Here is a 14,594-nt window from a genome sequence, read left to right on the forward strand (position 1 = left end):
TTGCTGCACTTCCTTAGAGGGGCCTTTTCCTCCCGGCCATTCTAATTAGATCTCCCCTTTGTCTTTCTCTGCTACCTTGTTATTTTCATTGCCATCTCTTATAACAACTTGCAGTTATACATTTATTTACTTGTTTATTTACATAATGTCTCCCTCCCCTACCCAACTAGACAGAATAAGGATCTCGCCTCTCATTCAACACTCCTTCTCCAGCTCCTGCTACCATGTCCAGTCCACAATAGATGAACTAGAAATATTTTTTTACATTAAGTAAAATAATGATTTTGGACTGGATTTCTCATTGTAACCATCATAATACTTTAGACCCAGTAAAGTTCTCAATAAATATTTGTAGAGTTGATTAGTATATTTGGCTTTCTCCAGAAAATTCACCAGGACTGCCATTATACCAAGGTTTTCCATTAATCCTGGAGGATCTATCTTTAATGGTATTCTCCATATACGTGCATACTCGTTTATACATTTCTGCATATTACCATGAAAGAGACTTCATTCCCAGGACGCAACATTAAAGCAAGTAAAACAAAGGTATTCATATGATTTAAGTATGCTTACTTGCCCACTATGGCAAAAATGAAGAGAGAGCTCAACATGGAACTGTGCACAAACACTAAGGTTTTTCTTCTCAGAGTTTTTTGGTGCTATTGTTTTTTTTTTTTTACATTGTTTTAGTTTTCGGGTTTTTTTTTTTTTTTTTTTCTCTGATCTAAAGTGGCCTAAGCTATCAAAGAGTAAGATCAAATTTGTGCTTGACAATTTCCTTTTTGTTGTAAACAGTTACCATGTTTGGGTTGTGTTATGGATTTTCCACGTGTGTCAATTCGTCTTTGTAATGCCCTAAGCTCCTTTCTTGCTGCTAAAGTAAAGAGAAAGCCTTGACGAACACAGGGAAGTCTATCATGCATCACTTTTTTAACTTTCCAATTTCTATTTGCTTCTTTATTCTCCATACTTCTCTGTCCTCTCTTTTGTTTAAAATCTCATTTAGCATTCTCTTGAGGGGAGAACACGAGATTACAATCTAACGATTGTAATGAGAATGGGTTAAGTTGGTGCCGTTTCCCGTTTTCATTACAATCTTGGTGGCAAGAATAATGTAACAGAATTTTTAATGCCTCATATATTACCTGAACATTTTCCTGTGAGCTCCTGTTCCTTTTCTGCGGACAGCACTGTGGCTGTGTGCTGTAGGACTTTGATCTTTTTATATTCTGCATTATAATCAATTGGCCATTTCACCCCTTCCCCATAGATTACAGTCAAACAAGTGAAAAATATTTTGATCTATAGCATACCACTGCATCTCATGACTATAAAATCCTATCACCTGCAGACCAGTACCTGCAAAATGCATGGAGCCAGTGATTCAAATTGGACAGAAGGCACAATCCGGGTGTTCTTACGGCCAGGCACTTCTCTGAAAGGCACTCTGGGAATAACAGTTTTGTGATTTACAGCATAAATATACAAAGTTTGTTCATTTAAATATCAGGAGCTCTTGGGGAACTAGACTTTGAACTCTAAGATGCTCACCCTTGAAATGGAAAGCCTCAAAAATCCGTGTTACTCCAAGTGCAGTTCTCTGACCAGCAAGCAGCATAAGCATCACCTGCAGAAAAATGCAGCATCTCAGGCCTCAGCCAGCCTGGACTTCCTTGATTAGAATCTAGATTTTGATAAGACTCTTAGTGACTGGTCTGCACTGCAGAGAAAGCCTACTTAGAGGGCCTCACAGGCTGTACTTTGTACAGAAATTCAAAAGTAGCTCCCCCTCCCTGAATGAGCCCTGGTGCTTGCTGTGGGCACCCAGTGCAGGGCAGGGCCCCAGGATCCCAGAACCCTCCCACCTGGCTTCCCAGAATCTCCCTGTGATGTCATCTCCACTCTACCTTTTAATGAACCTTTGCTTATCATTACTAGCCTTCCTGGTTTCCACTTTTGAGGGGACTAAAACCTTCTGACAAACTACTTCTCAAAAGGCCTTTCAAGCAGAAACATCTCCATCCAAATCTTAGCTCTGCCAGCATTGCCATGAGGAGAGTTATCCATCTTCTTTGTGGTGCCTCAGTTCCTTTATTTACAGCCGGGAGATAATAATATTTATGACATTAGTTAGAGAGTAAGAACAAACTGCTGTCATAAACAGACCCCCAAAACACAACAGTTCCAACCAGATAGAAATGTCCTCATCTCATGGAGTAGCCCATGTTGGAGGTTGGCTGGGCTACTGCACTATTTCAGAAGGTGTGACTTTTCTCAACATATTTCTCTGTGATTCCCTAGGGCATCATCTTTGTTTGCATGGCTCAAGCTTCCTTGCACCAGGCAGAAAGAGATGGGGGTCTTTGCAATGGCCCCTGCCCAGCTGCAAGGGGCCATGCATGAAGTGTAGTCCTCCACTGGATGCCTGCTCCAGGTCTGTGACTGTGGAAGCAGGCTGGGCATCTGGATGGACAGCAGCAGTCCTGTCTACACGCACCCAGAAGGGTTATTTCAGGAGTGAAAGGGATTATGGAGATAAATTGTATAGCACACTGCCTGGCACCACACACATTAGGTACTCTATAATGGTAGCTATCATTTTTATCATCTTATTATTAACACCCCTGGTAAGTCTTCCTCTTGTCATTTTTCAAGGCTGTTCAAAACTTCAACTTATGCAATGGAAAGTGAATGAATTTCAATCCATTCTCCTAAGGGTTCCGTAGATCCCTAGATCAAACCACAGTGGCTTAAAGTCAAGTTTGTGTGACAGTGGCACCCACTTGGACATGGCCCAGTTTCCAGAGAGGTTAATAAGTAACTCTTGGATCCACATCCACCTGTCCTCTGTACCTGTATGTCTTTGGTTGAAGCAGGGTCTGATATGGGGAACTGAGTGCTCATGGTTCATAACTGGAGGAATGGATCTTCAGAGAAAGGGTGTGAGGAAATCTGACCTCACAGGGAGCTCTGGAGCAAGAGCAGGAGCGGGACTTGCACTATAAAATACGCCCCCTTTATACTCCTGTCCCAGTCAATCTATGGCCACAGGCTGCATGGGGGTTGAAGGCACCCTCACCAGCCAACTCTGCAGCAACCCATCAAAGGGGGTGCATGCAGGGCCCAACAGCAACCATTTGCTATGGATATTTACTGCTTACTTTTAACATATTAGAGAAACAAAGTGCTAGGGCAAATCAGAGTAGGAAAAACCTTATCTAGGTAGGTAGATCAAAGAAAGTTTTGGGTCTCATGGCCACAGACTAAACCACTAATTCCAGCCATCACTTGGACACAGAGGGATCACAAGAAACATGATTCATTCAATGTAATTTTGTACTACTACTGCAAAAATGATTCCTACCTCATCAAGCAAAAAAAAAAAAAAAAAAAAAAATGTTTTCTGCAAATAGGCATCTAAGCTACTTATTATTTAACCTGTTAATACAGTACTACTCTTAACACCAATTGTATGACTCCAAACAAGAATATGGGTTGATCCTGGCTGGGCACAGTAGCTCACACCTGCCATCCCAGCTACTTCGGAGGCTGAGGTAGGAGGATCACTTGAGCCCAGGAGTTAGAGGCTGCAGTGAGCTATGATCATGCCACTGCACACCCACCTGGGTGACAGAGTGAGGTCCTATCTAAGAAAGAAAGAAAGAAAGAAAGAAAGAAAGAAAGAAAGAAAGAAAGAAAGAAAGAAAGAAAAAATAAGAGAATATGATTATGAGTTGATCCAAATCGCCACCTTTAACAGGTCCTCAGGTAAACCAATCAGAGAGGGATTCTTTGGGAATGCTTAAGGTGCTCTTAATCACAGCCAAATGTCCACCTTCCTTTACAGCATCTCTTATATCCAAACCTACTTCTCCCTTCCTTGTACCACTGTTCGAGACCTTATCACATCATACCTAGATCACAACCCATGACATAGTCTCGCCTGCCCATAACTCTGTGACCCATCCCAAGCACTAGCTCCACCTCAAATCAGCCTGACTTTGGACCCTGGTCCTAGTTCCTAGGCTTTGTATCTTTCTTTGTGTGCAAGACACCATATGCCCTGTTCCAAAAACCAGATCAACACTTTCTCCACTGCCTGACTTTCTGCTTTAGCTCCTGGCCTGATGCCCCAGGTCCCTTGGGACTGGGTCCTTGTACTCCTGAGCCTATTCAGAGATTTGCTTGATCACCAGTCCTGTGACTTCCTGCTGTTTAGTGACAGATTCCCTGGGCCACCTGCCGCTGCCTACCCACCTGCCTGCCTGCATCTGCACCTATTGTCTACTGCCAGACAGCTCTCCTCCCCATGGATGTGAAAGAACAGATGGAATATTCTTGACAAAGTGGTGTAAAGAGAGAAAATGCCAGCTAAACTACTATGGAAAATGAGGGTTAAACTCCTTATTAGAAAAGGGGGGTTGCTAAAGACGGAGGCCAAGGAAACGGGGAGGCTGTGGGCACTCGGTCCTGATGGATGTTGTCAGTGGGATTGGCACCGCTTGTGTCCTGGAGTCAGACCTGACACACATCTCAGCCCACCACTCACTACCATCACCCCCACAGAACTGCTATTATTCTTGCTGAGATTAAAAGAGATACTACATGTAAAGTCTCTTACAATAGTTCCCTAAGCATAGGCCTGATATACAGGAAATAATATTAACAAGCATCAATTCTAGAGGAAAACATACATGTAGGGTAGATTTTGTTTTGGGAGAAGGAACGTCATATATTTAGAATAGAAGCCTAAGCTAGGTGATTCACCTTGTAAAAGATCAATAAATTCAGAAAATGTGGAAGCAACCAGAATCAGCAAGGTAAAAACCAGAGCTGAAATCTGATACCAGAGCAGAAAGAAGAGCTCAAGAATGGCAGCCCTAGGATCAAGAGTGTCAGGGTAGGGTGAGCAGGAGAGCTGGAATTGAACCAGAAAGGCTGGAGAGCCAGAGGGAGTGGGACCCTGGCTGTGGTCTACAGAATAAACATACTGTAAAATGCCCCCAAGGCAACAGAGAGAGCTAAGAGAGAAAGAGGAAAGGGGAATCAAAGACTATGGCAAATTTTATTGGAAGGGCAGTGATGGTGGAGGGAGCTACGACAAAGTATTCAGAACAACTCGGAGAGGGAGAACGTCTGGAAGTCCATAGAGGGAGAGGTAAACGAGCAGTCAGCTGTGACAGAGAGAAGAGGCAATGAAGAAACATCATAATATATAATGCTATTGCAAAACAACAGCAGGGAATAGGGAATTGATAGCGAAGCAATAAATACCAGCAATGAGGGAACTAAATACCATTAAAATGCACAATAGTTAATAACAATGAAGCTGAAATCAGAGGAAGCAATTAATAAATTAACAAATAATACCATAAAGTTTAAAACGAGTAAAGAGAAAAACGAGGTGGTAAGTATGGCCGTTAGCGAGAGGAGGGCAGGGTTCCTTGGAGGAAAGATGGGAGAGGATGGATGATTCAGCTGTATTGCAGAAGGTTCTGAGGAATGAAAAGAGAAGAGAGGACAGAGTCCACCCAGCTACAAGCAAATGGCTAGAAGGGCAGTGAGTCACTCCCAGCTCTCCCCACGAGGCTCCTGTCCCCAGAGCTCCTCAGCCACCATTGTCATAAAAAATGGCCTCAGGGACGACTGGCTACATCGTGCCAATTATGGTGCACACACACTTGAGCCTTCGTTCTAAAGGTGGTCTCTGAAAATAACTGCTAGGGAATTGTCCTAAAATGTATGTCCTGGACCAGGTCACAGACCCCATCCTTAGAGTCAGCATCTTCTCCACTAACACTGTCAACCTCAATACATCTTTTTCAGTGGTACTGGGAGTCAGTAGTGATCCCCAAGTAAAGATGGGGGACCCCCAGTGGCTACATTGACCACCATCACTGGTAACCTCAGCTGCAGACCTGAAAGCCGCAGTCATTATGAGAGCGCTTCACCCTCAGGACAGCTTCTACCCATGTGGTTTGTTTTCAATATTTCTCTTTTTCCAATATAATTATGATATTTGAGGGCTGCATTTCTTTCCAAAGCACAGGTCAAGACTTTAATATTCTCTACTCTAGGGAACACCTACAAAGCAAGAGGAAAAAACACAATAACAAAAGTTGAGGATTTATTTTACTCTTCGCAAACTAGATGAGAGCAAAAACTTCAACCAAGCTGGAGAGATGGACAGCGAAAGGAATGGAAGCTGGTTAGGCAGGGTTTAATAGGCTGGCTCTGCCTTTTCTTTTAAGAAGTTTGTCTCTTCCCCATTTTTGTGTGATATCAGGTTATTATTCTTGTGGCATTTGCCCAGAGATAAGTTTCCAGAAGGCAGGATCAATCTCTTGCCCTTTGCCTGCCACACAGTACCTCCTGTTTATTTTTCCACATTGTTTTTCCTGCTCTCCTCCCCTCCAGGCCCAGCATCTCCTATTTAACCAGGATTTAATGGCTGAGACTATGGGATTGGCTATATCATAGACTTAGCCACTCTAGTTGTCCAAAACAACTTCCAATAGATGGACAGTTCCTGAGCAACCACATTTCCAACTCGCCATTCAACAGTAAGAACAATAAGACATCAGACCCAGAAAAGAAACAGCTGGTACACATAACAGATAATTCCAGGGTTAGTAAGGAAAGGATAAAAGGTAGGAGAAAAGAAAAGGGAAATGAAAGAAATAGTCTGCATGAAGAGGAAGGAAAGGGAAGAAAATGAAAAGGAAAAGAAAGGAAGAAGAGAAAGGGGGAAAAAATGACACATTGAGAGTTTCCGAAGAATGGGATATTAAGAATACCAAGATAATACAACTTCTACATTTGCATAAAAAGAACATTAATTGATCATCCAGTCAATTAGAACTTGAATACATTTAATTTGTCCAAATCAAGTAATTTTTATTGTGTGGGATGCATAATATATAGGGTAATATCAGTTGCATTCATTAGCAATAAATATGAAAGAATATTTTCCTTGAATCTACTGCTGCAGAACAAACATAGCCTATCTCTCTTAAAGAAAATAAACAATTGTTTTGGAGTCCGTTAGACTGAGGCAGCTCCAGAGCCCTGGGTTCCTACATAAGCAAACCAAAACCCAACTCAGTGTAAGCCTACTGTACACCAATCAGAAACCACCAACCAGTCCCCAACTTGAGACTTTCCACTGGAATAAATTCTTTGCCTTACTTCCACGTTCATCCTATAAAAGTTGTCCCCTGTGCCTATTTGGTGGAACCTCTAACTGCTTATAGTCTGGAATAACCTGATTCATGAATTGCTATCTTCTCAAATGAACTCTTTAAAGTTTTAATGTGCCTTAGTTTATCTTTTAACAAGAACTATTCTGAAAAGAATGAAAGTCCAAGGGTGTAAGTTATAGCTCAACCTTTCTGACTTCAGTAAGTTCCTGATGAACTTACTTCACCTACCAGAGCAGACGCTAAGCTTTGTTCTGGGATTGGCACATGGGGTCTACTGCACAGGACTGAACACGGTGCATTGATCATGTCTTACCAGTGATCATAATAATCACCATCAGGTCTGAAGGCAGTTAACAGGCAGATGGGGTGAACTTTTCACTTCAGAATCTAAATTATTTGCTATTGGATAAGCAATTTGTTTTTACTGGATTAGACATGAATTAAATTGATTCTAACTACTTTAAGTTTGATACAATTGATATGCTATTGTATTGTCTTTTAATGTTAGATTGCTTGCATGTGCTGTATTTCACTTGCATATAGGTATAAAGAAGTCCATTTTCTGATCTTTTTTTCATCAAAAAGAAAGCCATCTTGAACAATTTTACAATGAAATCTGCCCTTAAGTGAATGAAAAACAGTAAGAGAAGGAAAAAACAGGACAGTAATATCTTTCTCATTAAGGACTTTAATAATGGCTTCTGCTCTCTGCACTACTTCTTCTAGGAAGACATTTAACAACAGCAATGAAGTATGTAACCTCAATATGGGCCGAATAACTATAGTATCATTGTTAAATGTTCATATAAAGGAGTGCAACAATCTGAGTTGTTAAATAACATGTAGATAGACTATGGATTTGTAGATAGACACATGGATAAAAAAATAGTCCAACTTCACTGGAGCACGGCTCATTCTTCTCCAGCCTCTGACATGTGTTCAAACATCTCGGGTGCTAGACTCAGAAGAGGCTTGGAGTCCAGTTCTACTCCTGCCACTCAGTTGTTTTGTAATCTAGAGAAATCTCATTCTATGTCTAGCCCACAGACAGGTCCCCCACCTGTGAAACACACAGAGTGGTGCACACCCCTCCACATCATGGGTGTGTTAAGGATAAAATGAGGAAAGAAAGAAGGAAGTGCATTGAAAAAACTGCAAACATCAGAGGCCTTTATGGTGAATTTGAGTCAGAGAGCAGCAATGTCAAGAGAAAACAAGATCTAGTCTAGGATGCTGATTTCAGAAGAAAGAAGAAGCCTCTAAGGGCTGAAGTCCAAGGTCAAACAGCTGGTTACCAATGAGCTGAGATGGACACCAGGTCTCCTGGCTCCCTAGTCTGCTCTCTTCACTATACCACTTACTTGCCTAAGTGTTGATCATCCTGTTTTGCCAGTATTACACCATTAACCTAATAATATCAGTGTTAAGTTGTCTTCCAACATCAGTATTATGAAAGAATCACACTAACTATTCTAATTATGTCACTAATATTTCTTATAATGAACAGGTGATATTTTAGAATGCAAAAAATGGTGATTTCCAACATACTGAGTGTCATTATTTAAGTTCACACTGTGAAATATTAGCTAATACTTGTTGAGCACTTAACAGTGTGCCAGAGTATACTACGGGGTTTCTCATGATCTCATTTAGTCCCCGCAATGATCCTATGAAGCCCACACTGTTTATTATCCCTCTTAGGGAGGAGGGGAACTTCATGTGTTCATCCATGTACTCTGCTTAGTTTTGTAGGGAGACTAAGCCCAGTAAACTCAGCTTCCCAGCCTCTGCCAGAGGCTTCTGGGTGCAGACAGCCAACGCTGGACACCGGCAGGACACTGGGGCAGCAGCCAGGGAGGAGTCAGAGTATTTTACCTCCTCTGCCTTGGCAGCTCCCTCTCCCAAAGAGGCTGCTTCTCAATGGTTCCAGCTCTTGCCAGACAGCCCCTCCTTCCCTGAGTCCTCACTCCCACTGGATCCTGGTCCCTGTTAACACCATCTCTCCTCCTTTTGCTCCTCTGGTACCAGCAGAGGTAGCAGCTTCCTGGTGTTGCAAATCTTGGTGCTGCCTCGCTATTTCCTATTTAGCTTTTTATCCCTTCCAACACCTTTGCACTTAGTTCCCCACATTACATTCCCTCTGTTGAACTACCTGGCATTTTCCTGATTGGAGCTGACTAATACACTTAAGTAAGCAAGTGACTTAAAGTTAAAGAGCATAGGCTGGGTTTGAACTTGGGCTGCACGACTGTGAAGCCTCTGCCCTTAATCTTGAAAAGCTACTATTCCACACAGTGCCATGGATTAAGCTAGAGGTCTCTAAACTTTTTGTTAACTTTTTTGATTGTGCACCTTTATGAAGAAAAAGTATGTAAGCATGGAACCCTGGCACGTGTATTTATTTATAAATTATATGTAAGAAGTACTACAACATCATATGTTAAATACTGGTAAAGCTTAATTGTTTTCATTTTATATTTTTTGCTATGGTATTTTTCCCCATGCCAAAGGAAGCCATCATATTGAGGTTTTGAGTATAGTAGAAATGTGCCTTGAATTCTTTATTGCTGTTGTATAAATTCAGCCACTTTATTCGAAAGCAGAGAGACATTCTCCAGAATTGTACCAAATTTTCTCCTCCTTTCTTCGTTTTCTCATCCTCTATCTCCTTCACCTCTAGGACGTGAACAGCAAAGCTAAGGAGTGAGGTGCTAGGGAGGAAATCAGGAGAAAAGTGGGGCAAGAAGTTCCCCAAATCTTTTTATTCCCAGCTTAAAACCAGCTCACACTCCAGAAACAGTTAAGAATTATCAATATCTTTTTATAACAGTTTTACTGAGATATAATTCACATAACTATGAAATTTATTCCTTGAAAGTGCATAATTTAATGCTTTTTAGTACATTCACAGAGTTATGTAACCCTCCCCACTAACTAATGATGGCACATTTCCGTCGTCTGAAAGAGAAGCCCACACCCCTCATCAGTCACTCCGCTTTTCCCCTCACTCCCAGCCTCTCCCAATCACTAACCTACTCTCTGTCTCTATGGATTTGACAATTCTCAACATTTCACATAAATGAAATCACACAATACGCGGCCTTTTGTGATTCTTTTCTTACTCTGCACAATATTTTCAAAGTTTATCCACAGTGTAGCACATATTAATGCTTCATTCCTTTTTATGACCAAATAATATTCCATTGTATGGATATATGACATTTGATTTATCCATTCATCAGTTGATGGATATTTGGGTTCTTTTCACTTTTTGGCTTTTGTGAATAGTGCTGCTGTGAACTTTCAAGTACAAGCTTTTCCATGAATATAGGTTTGCATTTCTCTTGAGTAGGAGTGGAATTACTGGGTCACATGATAACTGTATGTTTAAACATTTTAAAGAAGCACCAGACTGTTTTCCAAAGTGTCTGTGCTTTTTCATATTCCCACTAGCAGAAATATCTGAGGGCGCCAGTTTCTTCACATCCTTGCCAATGCTTGCTATCTTTTTGATTTTAGTCATCCAAGCTGGCGTGACATGCTGTCTCATAGTGGGTTTGATTTGCATTTCCCTAATTATTCAACATCTTTTAAAAAACTAAATAGTTATTTGATTAACATTAATAAAATAATTTATTAATGCAAATTAAATATTAATATTTCTTTTCAGTGAATGAAACACGGAAGATGGCCAATTTCATCTACGCACAGAAGAGCATTCCAGTGCTCTGATAAAATGTGTAAAAATCTCAATATGAAAGGCAAGGAACCATTCCATTTAAAAATGTAAATGTAAATTTAGAAACTGCAAATTTAAAATGCAATATGACTAGATATTATATATAATATTGCATATAATTGGATATGCAATTTAACCCTCCACCCCTGGTCTCCACAACATCTTAAAGATTCTACGGACCCGCTGGTCTCTTAAAACAGGTTTTATGTTCTTAACCACCAATTCTAATTTAATTAATTAGGCCAGACATTTGATTAACATTTCCAACTCATTCACCAAAACTTCTCTTACAATGGACTACATTTTAGAACACTATTTTTTCTCTGTTTTTATCACTCACCTTTAGTTGAAATTCAGCATATTATTATTGTTAATTATTGATATATATCAATCCTTCCTTTGCTTATCTAACACTTTCGAAAATAAACAACCATTCGTAAAAGCCTCAGGAAGTGGTGGGTGTAGTGGGCAATAATGTTCCTATTACATGGCTGATAAAAGCATTTATCCCAGAGCTGGACGTTGACTACATCATTAGAATCGCTCTACTGCTCTTGGCCAAAAAGGGCTGCAAACCTTTCAGTTCCAAAAGTTTAGTTTCAAAATGAAACAGTACCAAACCAAAGAGTAATCTATCCATTCTACCATTCATTGAACAAATAAATATTAAGCATTTACCATGTGCCAAGAACTGTTCAAGGCTCAGAGAACACAGCAATGAACCAGACCTTCAAAGCCCTGCCCGCAAGGAGCTCACATTCTGATGAGATGCCTCTCACCAGCCTTCTGCCGCAGTTGCGTGAGGAGTGGCGCCCGGCTCTGTGGCTGCCTGCTCACCCCTCTGGGGACAAAAGCCAACACACCGTGGATGACAGAGCTTCAAAACGGACAGAAACTCATTTAAATGAGTGCGAACGGCTCGAGGCCCCAAAGCAATTCACTTTCAGTGGCCAGGGTTTTTCTGCTTCTTATTCTCAGGGCTTAGTTTCAGAGCACTAAGGTCCACAGAGGAAAAAAAAACAAAACAAAACAAAAATAAATAAATGAAACTCACTCAGACTATCCAGATCATGGCCCCAATTGCTAGCTGAAACTCTTCTGAGGCGAGAAAGCATTGAGAAGATGTATTTCTCTAAGAGGCGTTTTCCGCACGCACCTGTTTTCACTGGAAATACCCCACTTCCAAAACAATGCCTTGTCTCCTGGGGTCAGTTAGGTGCTCTCCTTTCTCTTGCAAAGCTCCCAAGTAGCCTACAGTAGTTCTGATGCAGCTCACCTCAAACTGCTCAGAATCTCTATAAAAGCCTGAATTCCCAAAACATTTCTAGCTCAAGTCTCTAAGTGTACCTGTGCTCTCGGGGCATAAATTGAGCAAGACTTTGGGGATCTCTCATCTGATACCTTTTTTGATGGCTCAGGGGGAAAAGATACTAACAAATGGAATTTAAAGGGCCCATCACAAACACAAAAATCCTAAAAACACCCAGATTTAATTAGGTCTCCCTGTTAAATACTCTCATAGCACCTGACACTTTTCCTTTACGGCATGTATCACAGCTTACTATTCAATGCACATTAGTGTGTATGTTCGATGCATAAAGGTGAGAACCTTATCTGTTTTGCTCACAACTCTATTCCCGGTGGATGAAGGAAGGCATGTTTTTATTCATTCATAGGGCCATGCAAGTCTAAAAGAGTTCGGAAAACCGAACTCTTTTAGCTTAGGGCACGTCCTTGCCCTTAAGAATGGAAGTTTTGACATTATAAAGCAAGTTGATTTCCTATCCATTGCCTCATCGCCCTAATAATTGACAACTGGGCATCCTTATAGGCTTACCAACTTCAGGGACCACACACCCTAGAATCTCTTTTCCAAATTGCCCACGTGTGGGTTAGCGTTTGGCGCTTTCCTCTGAATATGCTTCCTTCTTCCCATTGCCTGCCAAGCCAGGAATGAGTTTCCAGCTCTCTCTAAAGAAGATCCTTGAGATTATATACTGTGCAGCCAATTGCACCTAAGCTTAGTTTGGGTTTATTCAGCTGCCAAAACTGCCAAAAAGACAGTTGGCAATATCTGAGATGCTTTTGGGATGGAGTATACAAAGTACCACGTATTCAAAATGTTTTTTTCCCCTCTATTTATTATGTAGAACATCTTAAAATGTAGGATTTTTTCATCATTTGCATTTGAATCAATAACTGTTACATCACTAATGTTATTGACATTCTGAGTTATAATGTAAATGGTTTAGTAAACATTAAAAGGTCACTTTCCAAGACTTGGGTCCACTCAGTACGGTATCATTCTAATCCCCTGTAGCATACACTTTAGCGCCTTCGTTCTCCTAGGAAACTTGTTCTTAAACCTAAATTTAAACCTATGCTAAACACATGAGGGGACATTTGTGTACAGAAATAAGCAGGACAGAGATGGCTTTACCATCAAAGCAATAAGGTTCAGCTTCAGGGCCCCTCACATCCTTTGACCAAGGCCCTGGGAAGGTCCCTAGCAATGTGCTAACCAAATCAAAAATGTTTTTATAAATTTGGGAAAAGTAAGATATTTATGTATTGTTTTTATCTCAAACCTCCCCAAATTGTACAAGCTTAACAAAACCTGTATCTATGACCAAAGCTGAATATTTGATATTGATCTGTTTCTTACCACCTAACAGATGATTCATTTCAGTTGAAAAGACCTATCTGAATTGTTTTGCCTTTTTTAAAATAAATAAATAACCAAACCATCCATTCTTGTTCTTTATAAAGCAAAAGAGATTGCCAGATTATGCTCTAGGGTTTCCTTCTGAGATGCAGTTTATTCTTTGTGGACATGTATTAATAGCATTCTATTGGGGTAAAAATCTGCATAAGGTCTCTTCCAGCTGTTCAACCCAAAATTAGTCTTTGAGTGCCAACTGGTTCACTTCAAAATAACCAGAAAATTATTATTGTCATTTTTATTTGAGAAGGCATGGCCCCTTCAAGACCTGTGCTGAAATAAAATGATTATCTCTTTTTTATGTATATTTGGAGAAGCAACAGTTTCAGTCACAGAAATATACATACCTACACACACATATGCATAAAACACACACACACAAACATACACACAAACATAAAACCTTTAGAAAAGAATATGTTTCGACTGCGGGGATGGATTTTGTATGAATAGAACCCTGAGGCATGTAACAGCTTAAATAATGGTTTCTATTCCAAAGAAGAAAAAATATTTTTCCTTGATAGCACTTTTTTATATTCACTGCACTGGAATTACTTTTTCAAAATTCTGCCAGTGAAGACTTATCATGTGTGGGTGCCATTGCTGTAACATAAAGATAAGAGTTGAAGCAAATTCCACTCATAAGCTCATGAGCCTGTAAATTGGAACTATCTTTCACAACACAAAGCATTTTACCAGTCCAAAAATTTTTCTTAAAAGCAAGACAGGAGTTTTCTCCTACAGAATTCTCCCTCTTCAACTGCTTAAACTTTTCAACTGCTAGAATCTTATGTGTTCACAGACTATTTAGGAGAGAAAGATACAAATAACACCTATAGCCTACATAAAATGTAGAAAATAACTTCTGATTGATTTTTTTATCATTTTTAGATTCAGATAGATACCAAAGCATTTCAATAAACTGTAT

This window comes from Propithecus coquereli, unplaced genomic scaffold (genome assembly GCF_000956105.1).
Source record: "Propithecus coquereli isolate 6110/MARCELLA unplaced genomic scaffold, Pcoq_1.0 Scaffold17, whole genome shotgun sequence".
NCBI lineage: Eukaryota > Metazoa > Chordata > Mammalia > Primates > Indriidae > Propithecus > Propithecus coquereli.